The sequence below is a fragment of the Phalaenopsis equestris genome, unplaced genomic scaffold (genome assembly GCF_001263595.1).
Source record: "Phalaenopsis equestris unplaced genomic scaffold, ASM126359v1 Scaffold000002, whole genome shotgun sequence".
NCBI classification, from domain to species: Eukaryota; Viridiplantae; Streptophyta; class Magnoliopsida; order Asparagales; family Orchidaceae; genus Phalaenopsis; species Phalaenopsis equestris.
Genome location: NW_018164444.1, coordinates 20,836,063 through 20,847,345, shown reverse-complemented (window position 1 = coordinate 20,847,345; position 11,283 = coordinate 20,836,063). Strand labels below are relative to the sequence as shown.

At 36.7% G+C, this 11,283-nt stretch overlaps 1 pseudogene; it reads right to left on the bottom strand.

The window, feature by feature from the left end:
* Positions 1–2,023: 2,023 nt before the first annotated feature.
* LOC110034356 overlaps positions 2,024–11,283 on the bottom strand; it is an 18,439-nt pseudogene continuing 9,179 nt past the window's right edge.

Here is an 11,283-nt window from a genome sequence, read left to right as displayed (position 1 = left end):
CTTCCCCGTAAGATCGATATTTGGGGCTTAAATAGAAAGTCCATTATTACTTGATAACGATACGTATACTTGCGTAGAATCTAAATATTAATTGATTATATTTAATTAAATTTTACATAATCTATCACAACAAAAATTTGGATCACCGTTACAGATTACTTTTCCAAATGGGCAGAGGCAGTGTCGTTATGAGAGGTTACAACAAAGCACATCCTTCAATTTTTCAAAAGCTAAGTGTCTATCATTTTGGAGTTTTGCGTAGAATAATCTCCGACAATGGGATAGCCTTCAAAAGCACCAAAATCAACAATTTCATCAAACGACACGGGATAGACTGAAGATACTCTACAATTTACTTTCCTAGGGCAAATGGATTGGTCGAGGCCTTCAACAAGACTCTGGTACAGATTTTAAAGAAAACACTAGACTGAAGAAGACATTAGATGAAAACAAAAGAGATTAACATAACAGATTGCTAGAAACTTTGTGGGCCTACCGTACAATGTTCAAGATTCCTACTCAATGTACACCCTACATGCTTGTGTACGGGTCTGAGGCTGTACTACCATTAGAAGTCAGACGTCGTCTCTCAGAGTTGCCGCCGCCATCAGAGTTCCTCCCGCCAATCAACTGACAACAGAAGAAAGTGGAAAACTCAGCCTTAAGGAATTGGAAAGTCTCGAAGGAAAACGACTAGAATCACAATAATATTTGGAGCTTTATCAAGTAAAAATGATACAAGCTCATGACAAATTGGTCTTGCCGGATACATTCAAAATTTGTGATCTCGTACTCATGCTCGAAAGGCCTACTCTTGCATGCTCCAAGATAGGTGGAAAATTCGACCTAACTTTGGAGGGACCATTTATCGTGGAAAAGGTCTACACAGGAGGAGCCCACCAGCTAGTAGATTTTTAGGGTGAAAGACCTATGATGCCAATCAATGGACGATACCTGAAGACATACTATGCAACTTAACATTGTTTGACATGAAATTTTGAAATTTTGATCATCCGAGGGTTATCTATTTGGCCAAACGTCTGTGATTGGGTCCAAATTTTGTAATAAAGTTAACCTCAACAAAATGAATTTTTTTTTTATATATATACTTCAATTTTTTCTCTTTTCTACCTTTAAATTTGATATCCTACTAAATTAAACAAAATACATTCATAAATGAACAATTTTCTCACCAATGAAAATTAAAATTTTCTTTAATAAACACTTTGTTTTGTTCTTGTTCGTGTTAAATTTTAGCTCACTGATATTTTTCCTGTCATCTATAGAGAAAAAATGTCAGGCCAGAGGCTGATCTTTGCTTTCAAAGATGGATAGAACCTTGCACTTAAAGAGGAAAGGGCGTCGAAGGGTGGAACCATAAACTTTGACATGGAATTCAGTCAAGTCAACATAGACTATGAGGGTCCTCTGATGGATGTGGTTAGCAGTCTAGTCGTCAGGAAAAAGAAAGGCTACCATCGCTACTAAGGTTAAGCACCATAGATAATTCCTCTCTAAAAGGAAAAAAATGTGATAGTATAGCAAGACCCGATGGAGGGGACTAGTCGCCTGCCGTCCATGATAGCGACACCAACCGGGGGCCTGGTCGCTGCCAATGATGAAGGACCACCAGATGCACCGCGGAGAACTCAGCGCAGAAACACCAATCGCCAAAAGCATCGAAAGCATTGAGCTTTCTTACGTGAAGAAATAAGACGCCAGAAGGAGGCAGAAAATTTGCTCATTCCTATCCCTGAGGGGAATATCTACGATCCAGCATGAGAGAGACCTCTTCTAGCCTACCTGCTACAGACGATGAGTCTGGATTTGCTACAGAGCAGGAGATACAACGAGTTTCAGATGTTCTTTGTATGGGTTGCCCGACATGCAACGCCAAGATACGTACACGTACAACAACTACAGGGGCATTTGTGGAGTGCCTGGATTGCAACGTCCTTCATCTGGAGCGCTACAGTACTTTGGAGGAGTACACATCCATTGATGATGGATTTTAAACTGCTGATCACCCAATGGGGGAACCGTATATCCTGTTGGATACAAAGCTGTATATCCCGTTGGACATAGAGTCATATGCTCTGCTGTAGACAGAGACAACACCAGCTTTGATTCCCGCTGATTTTGAAATGAGGGAGTATCCTTGACAGCCTTCAATCATCTCCACAGCAGAATACTACAAGATGAGTAAAATAAACAATAAGGAATTTATATCTATGAAGAAGTACAAGGAAGATTCATCAATATACTAGAAGGCTTGGAGCTATACACCAAGGTCTTCTCCGAAAGCGACGAAAGAAGTATTCTCAACTACATTTTTGATCTAAGAGACATAGGTCGAGTAGAACTTCTTATGGAAAGAACCTATTCTAAGCCACATAAATGGGTGGAAAGGGCATGATCACTATACAATGTGGTTGTTGTTACAATTTCACCCAAGACAGACAAGGAAATCCCCCCAGGGATTTTGAGGTACGATGAAGTGGACCCACTACCTGCCATGATAAAATGGATGATCAAGAGAATAGTCTGATGGAGAATACTTCCAGCTGATTGTATTCCCAACAGCTATATCATCAATATATATGATGAAGGTGACTGCATACCCCCGCATATTGACCATCATGACTTTGTAAGGACTTTCTATACTTCATGAGCAAAAGTAATATCTTGTTTGGGAAAGAGAGAGACATCATTGGCCCCGGTGAGTTCAGAGGATCCGTGGAGATTCTGCTACCCGTGGGTTCAATGCTGGTTCTTGAAGGAAATGCAGCAGACGTCGCTAAACATTGCATTCCAGGGGTACGATGTCGTAGGGTGTCTGTAACTTTTCTAAGGATGGATGACAGCAAAATGCCATATGGATTCCAGCCAGATCCAGTGTTGGAAGAGCTACTACCATACGAGCTATGAGAGGGTTGCACCTTTAAGCACATGAAAAGGGAACTCTTGTCCTAGAGCGTGGTTTAGTAGGTTAGCTCGATCAGGAGCTCACCACACCAGAGATGGACACTCAAGGGACACCTCTTTGTACTGCATTTTGACATAACATATATGATGATATATGTATAAGATATGCTCAACTTGTGACATGTACCTAGCATAAGATATTTTCAGATGTACTTTGATGCATTCAGCATATTCTACATTTTGATGCTCTGGCCTGTACTCAATATGTAACACATGTTGAAGCAGATTAATGAAATCTTTTCTAGAAAATTTGATTGTTTGCTCAATTACCCTTTTGTGCGATGGATAAAAGCCATGGAACCATACGTTGGTTCCAAGCTACAAAGAACAAAGAACAAAACAATGAAAATTTAATGATAAAGTTAAAATAAAACACTCTTTTAAAAAAAATCAGTCAACCAACAAAAATTGAATTTTGGAAAACATATTTTGAAAATTAAATGTAATAAAAACAACAAGAAAAATGAAAATAAATCTGTTGAGTTGATTCTCTAGATTTTGGAGTCTCTTACTCTTTGCTCGTGTAGCACGACTATCTTTGTCTGTACTAATTCTCTTCACATCCTCGCAGAATTTCACGTTTTGCACAAAACCTCACAAAATTCTGCTTATCTTCCTCAGCAATGTCAACATTATCACATGACACATATCTATGGGTTCAACACCACAAACTCTTTGTAAATTTCAATTCTCATTTCGGGATCAGTCCCTAACTATTGATTCCCTCCTTTCAAGGTCGGTCCCTAACTTTCAACCCTCTTTCTGAGGTTGATACCAACATTTCAACTCTCATTTCATGATCAATCCCTAACTTCTGATTTTCTTTTTGAGATTGATCATTAAATTTCAATTCTCATTTTCGGAATCAGTCCCTAAATTATGATTCCTACCTTTCAAGGTCGGTCCCTAACTTTCGATTCTCTTTTTGAGATTGATACCTAAATTTCAATTCTCATTTCAGGATCAGTCCCTAACTTCTGATTCCCTCCTTTTGAGGTCGGTCCTTAACTTCCGACTTTGATTTTGAGATTGATCCTTAAATTTCAATTCTCATTTTTGGAATCTGTCTCTAAATTCTCATTCCTACTTTTTGAGGTCGGTCCCTAACTTCCGATTCTCTTTTTAAGATTGATACCTAAATTTCAATTCTCATTTTGGGATCAGTCCCTAACTTTTGATTCCCTCCTTTCGAGGTCGGTCCCTAACTTCCGACTTTCTTTTTGAGATTGATCCTTAAATTTCAATTCTCATTTCGGGATCAGTCCCTAATTTCTACTTCCCTCCTTTCGAGGTCGGTCCCTAACTTATGATTTTCTTTTTCAGATTGATCCTTAAATTTCAATTCTTATTTTTGGGATCAGTCCCTAACTTCTGATTCCCTCCTTTCGAGTTTGGTCCCTAACTTCTGATTCTCTTTTTGAGATTGATACCTAAATTTCAGTTCTCATTTCGTGAACAGCACCTAAATTCTGATCCCTATCTTTCGAGTTCAATACCTAAAATCTGACTTTCTTTTGGGATTGATACCTTCTCTAGGACAACACCTACACACTGCCCTACACACTGACTCCCATCCTCTATAAGCACCTAAAATTTGATAACTCAACTCACTCTCCAATCCTCAGTGAGAGTTTCTACCTCCTGATTTTGATCAAATATTTACTTGCTAATTTCCAAGCGAAAACAACTAGCACTCAAATTCTACACTCCTTCTATGTCTATTGACTTAGGAGTCTGTACTGGTTTTGTAGATCTCGTCGGTCAGTGCCAATACGTGCGGTGTGTTTTGCCCAGCACACCACACCTATTGGGGGTCCATTTGTTGTCCTCAGTTTTGGTTGAGGTTTAGTTTTCCCTCTTTAGTTGCCTAAGGTCTAGCCATAAGAATTTTCTGTTGTTTATTCTTAGAAAACTAGAAAAGGAACCCTCACATTTAGAAATTCTAAACTCTTTCTTGTTCTACTTGAAGTTCCACATATTGGTCCTAACCTCTAGCACTTAATAGGTGGGGTCAGTATGGAGGTTCTCAAGAGGAGTCCCCATAGGACTGTTTGACCTTAGGGTTGACCCTGGGTGTTGGTCTGCAGCTAGTTCACTTACTACACTCACCATCACCTATATCCACTCACCACCCTAAACCAAAAATTGTTGACTTTGATCCATTGATCTTTTGGGAGACTCATGTAGATGTTCCCCTAGACCCACTGGCCCTAGGTTAGGGTTTAGCTAAGACCACTACATAGAGGACCCAAATGGGAATTTCATTGGTCCATAGCTCATATAGGGTGGTTGGCACCCCAATTCTACCAAAATGTCCAACTTGGCCTTTTGCCCCTAAATCCACTCAATTTACCTAAATGCCCTTGAAACGCCAAATTTGATCAAAATCCTCAAATTCACCCAAAATACTCAAATTTTTTTCAAAAATCATTTCAAACCATTTCAAAATACCCAAATTGCCCAAAACCACCAAAAATTGCCCAAAATACCCCCAAATTTGCCAAAATTAAAAAAATACCCTTGACACCTTAAACTTTCCCAAAACCTTAAAAATCACTCCAAATATCTCCAAAACCAATTTGGACCCTCCAATTGAACCCAATTTGGCCAATTTGACCATTTTGACCAAAACAACCAAATTGCCTTTAAAGGCCCAATTTCCTCAAATTCACCTCAAATGTCCTTCAAATTGGTTCCAATTCCAACCAATTTCAATACTAAACTCAAATTAACCTTTCATATGACCAATATAAACCAAATAAAAGCCTAATTGGCCCATTCTTTGAGCTTAATTTGATCTAAGTCAAACCTCAAATTTTGGCCCTATGACTTAATCCCGCCAAATTGAACCCCATAGCCTACTTAATTTGCCCCAATTTGGATCTTAAATCTTTTATAACACTCCTATACACCAAAATTGACCTTCAATTGGCCTTGGTGAAGCCTCAATTGCTTTTAATTTTAACCCAATTCCAAAAAATCCCCAAATTTGCCCCAAATTGGATATGTCCCCAAATTCCACCAAATTGAATTCCTTAACCCCAAAATTGGCACCCAATTTATGTTAAGAACTCTTCATTACAATCCTAAAGACCATTTTCAATAATCAATTTGAAACTCACCCAACGTTAGCCCAACCTAGACCCAAGTCTAGCCCAACATGCCCAAATAGACAAAAATCCCAAAATCCTTCAAATTGAGCTTCCAATTGGACTCAAAATCATTTAAATCCTGCACCAAAAATCTTAATTACAATCATCTACACAATTTTGATCAATGAATTGGGTTCAAAGACATGGATTGCCTAACACAATACCAACTCTTAGCCATTTGAGCCCAAATTGGACCAACGAACCAAAATTGACTTAGCCATCCTAAAGTCACCAAATTAAGGTATTCACAACCAGTAAGCACTACTTATGGACCAGGATAAACCCCCTTGGACCAGCCATGGTAAGGTATGGACCAATGGATCCCTAAATTAAGGGATCTTAGCCCATTTTTGGGCCTTAACCAAATATCTCCCCCATCATCACTTACCATTGGGAGTAAATTATAATTAAACCAACCCTGGCCTTACCGGCTGGCCTAGTGGTCGGCAAACCCCAAAACCAAGAGACCCAAGGCCAAATCAAACCCAATTTTAACCATAGAGTCCACCTCATCCCAATGGCTCGGCTCAAGAGCTCCTCACCCCTCCACTTAGGCACAATTTTACATCCATCAATTAGCTCTGGACTCCCCCCTAAGCTCCTCTATTTAATCAGCCCCTCCATGGCCAAGAAAAGTGAGTGCTAAAAATCCTTGGGGAAACTCTGTCCTATTTCTCTCAGACACTCTCCAAGAACTCCTAAGCTCATTGCCACCATTTTCCCCCTTTGATCCCCACTATAGAAGCCTAATTTTAAGCTCAAACCAGGACATCTCTCCATAGTACAAAAAACTTAAATTAATTATGCACACACCATCTCTAAAGTAAGAGGAGTTGATTCCCCATCAAACCCCCCTCTGAAATAGCCTCTAGGGTAGCTCTAGACCAACACCTGAAATCGAGGTTGACTAGACCAGTCATCAGGGTACAAGACTTCATTTGGAGGTTCCTTAGGGCCAATCAAAGCTACCACAACCATCTGGTTAAGGCCTCCCCTCTCAGTCAAAGGTATTGAACTCTAACCCTGAACCAAGATTGTTTTGACCCTCCATACATATTTACTATATTTTATACTGTATAAATCATATAGATGTGCTCATCTTGAGTAGATGAAGGTTTATAAACAAACCCCATGTGATGTGGTTGAGTCTAGGCTAAGATCTTAAGGTTTTAGTGTGAATGGCTCATAGGTTAGGTCACTTTAGGATGTTAACGGAGAGCCATCCGATCGCACGTGTATCTAGTGGACGGAGGAGATCAAGCCGGACGAGCCCTTTGTGCATAACACGCGGTCTGCGTGGCAGCTGAGGGGGATGGCAGCGTAAAATGGCGGAGTGCCGCGTTTTCTTTTGGAGCCGCCTAGGATCCAATCAGCGTCGCGTGTATAAGTAGAAAAATAAGGATTTTTGAAATATTTTAAATGCCTAAAGTTCAAAAATCCTTATATTTCTCTAGAAAAATCATAAAAATAAAAGAAAAATACCCCCTTGCTCAGAATAAAATAAAAATACCCCCTTGCTCAGTGAATAGAGGAGAATAATGCGGAAGAAGAGGAGAATAATGTGGACTAAAAATGAAAATTATTTGTTGACTCTCTCATTTTTAATAAATTAAATACTCTCTAGAGTAATTTAATTCATTATGTTCAAGCTTTTCTCACCATGGCTTGAAACTTTTAGGGTTCATCCCTTATGATAATGACTATGTTCTCTGATTTTTCCAAGGTCAGAGGGCATCTCTATGCTTCAAAACCTAATTTTCAAGCTAAAGTGACAATTTTGGATTATTTTAATTATATAAATCAAAATATCACTTGAAAATTTATGAGAACAATTTTAGTAGGTTTCCTGTAGTCAGAGAAGTCTAGAAAAAATATTGTGATGCTTTGAATCATTTTGTGAATTTCTATACTTAGTTAAATTTGAATACATAGATTAAATACACATAAATTAAATATATAGAAAAAATTAACAAAGTCAACTCCACATTGTTCTTAAAAATCATATCTACCCATTATAAAAATTTGAAAATTATTTGGCTTGGTATAAGTAGTAAGGTGGGTTTTCTAAGAAATCTTGTATTTTTGTAGAAAAATAATTATAATAAATTAAATATACTTAGAAAAATTATGAAAATTTCTTATCTGAGTCCTTTATGATCAGAGGCACTTAGGAAAAATAAAAATTATTTTTGGAAAAATACTTGATTTTTAAGCCATATTTTCGATTTAAAATAATTAAGAATAATTTAAAATTCTAAAAATACAAAAATATTTCAAAAATGTGCCTAATTGTCCTCTAATCACTTGGGACTCAATAAGATATTTTTCCTAATTTTTCTAAGTTAAAAATAAATTTTAAAAGCTTAAAAATGAATTTTTCATATTTTCTCACTAAAATAATTATAGTAAATAAATTAAAAATCACAAAAATATAGAATTTGATTCTCTAAATTTTCTAAACTCAGAGGAGTCTAATAAGATATAAAAATATTTTTTGTAATTAAAACACTATATTCTATTTAAATAAATCATCAGAATTGATCTAAAAATTAAATAATAAAAATAGAAATTTGATTCAAAAAATCATGAAATTTTTTCTAAGTGTTTCTCTAACCTTAGGAAACCTCTAATAATTTTTTCATAAATATAAATTTTTTTTTGGATAATTAAAAAAATTAACCTTTGAAAATCCAATTTCCTAAATTTAAATAATTATTTAAATTAAATCAAATCTTGAGAGGTCCACCTGATCTCCTCTAACGTCATAATTACCTCATGGATTTAACACTTTAAACCCATAAAATCATTTGAGTTTTGTTCAAAGAGTTATGAGGTGAAGTGCTCTAAGGGCAAAGTGGTAATTTTAAGACTGGTGCCTTTAATAAAAAATTTAGAATTATCAAAGCGAAATGGGTAATTTTGATCTTAATAAGCATGTTTGGATGATTGAAACACAATGGGGTTAAACGGTAGAAACCCACTCAACACCCTTACACAACATCAACTAAAAGCATAATTCTCCTAATCTTCATGATGTGAAAGTCAATTAAAATCAAATGGTTCTTAAGTGATGGTCTTAAGCCAGGAAGATGATACTTTACTCTTCTTAGGCGCAAAGTTGAGGATGATCTGATCATTTAGTAAGGATATATGGCACTTAAAGCAAGACTTTGAAAACCACCAGTTCACTCACTATGATTGTTAAAGGCTTAGTAGTGACCTAGGCTCAATTTCTAAACTCAATTGGTTGGATTTAGAAAATGATATGATTGTTGATTAACATCTTTTAAGCACTACAAGCCTGACCTTAACTCCGGGAACCACAATCTTAAATGATCAAACACGTCTTAAGGACACCCACTCACATAACTATTAAATGAAACGTCAATTGATTGATCGAGTACCATATCATCGGGTTAATTAAATTGTTAAGTTTCACTGGGCAACGGGGTAGTCACACTTCAACCCCGGATGATTATCAGAACATTATGACAAGATCAAAAGGAACTCGGGATATTTCAAGAGATATTCAAAATGATCTAGGGTCACGCCTTGAACATTTTGAAATCTTCTGGATATTCTGAAGGGCAAATTGAACTTGTTATATTTTGTTCTAAGAACTTGAAATTATCCATTCTAAAATTATCCATTAGGATCTTCCGAGATTCAACAAAGTCATAACTTGGGGTTTGGTAGCTAAACCTTCATCTACTCTTACAATTTAAACTTTCTTCTAATACTATACATGCTTTGCAAGTACTAACCTTTCAAGTGGTGGAATGAGAAGACTCGCCAAGTATGCTTTTACATTAATGCATTTACCTTCCTATACTTCTTGTCTTGAACTTGCATGTTTAACAACGATGTCACCCTGCATGAAAACCCAAACTGTTAGGGTAGCCGTAAAACCAAAACCATAACTAAAATCAACCAAGATAAAAACCACCTCCACAACATTCAAAATATAAAACAAATCTAAATTTAATCACAAACATCACAAAATAATATTTGCAACTAAATCAAGATGTCTCTATCGGATGATCGAGAATCCCTTGGAGGAGGTAACCTACATTTGCTAACGAGATTTTCCACGGTCTAAATGAAAGTAAGAAATTCATTAAGTTGAGTTTAGTAAATTCATTTGGACTAAGTGAATCCATTAGAAAATAGTGGTGCCGGAATGAGGGTACCATAAGACCCTATCTGGTGTCGCTCTAATCAACTTTAATGTGCCCATAATATTTTAATGACCATAACCATAGAGCCATCTGATTTGACATCTTAACCTGACACACTAAAAAACTTAAACTCGTCACGGTAAGGAGTTTAGAGCTAGTATAGTGGGCAACATTGCCATCTTCAACAGGAAAACATGTCTTCCCCAGCTAAACCAATTTCCTTCCTTAGAATTAAACAACAAGCCATAAGATTTCGAGGTTGTTTGCTTATGCAACATAGATCCTCACCTTAGCTTTAGGCCTTTGTAAAGCTCTGCTATACAATATAAGCCCTAAGTCGTCTTAGGATTCTGAGTTTATCGTCCGTCGCGACCTAAATCCTCACATCTTTCAAGCTATTTATGTGATCGTTTCATGACCGACTTTTGCCTAATTAATAAAATTGATAGGATGAAACATTTAATTATTTCTCTCCCAAAACTAAAGCCAAATAATAGGATAGACTGGAAAGTCATCGAGGTTCTCCTCCGGATCTATGACATCCCCTAGTTCTTCCTAATAATGTTAAAGTCGAATTTGTCAACGCAAGTATACGTATCACTCAAGTAATATATGGCTCTAATGGAGTCCAACATATCGATCTCACATGGAGTAGTTAAATCTACGGACTAAGATTTTATAAAAAGCAATACTTCAATTACAACAACGAAGTTCAATTTGCTTCTCTGTCACTAATAGGCAATTGAAATAATTATGTAATTTTATCTATAAAATAACTAAATTTGCTAATGAAGGTATGATTGTGATATATAAGAAAGCATCCTTCTTCTTGTCAAGAAATTATAGTGAAATGGATAAAATGAATTAGTTTAATTTATATTGTGCCAAATAGGAGCATACCTATTCTTTACCCTTTGGTCCAGGCATAAAGAACATTGACTAATCCTATGCTTGGTTACTGATTCTGC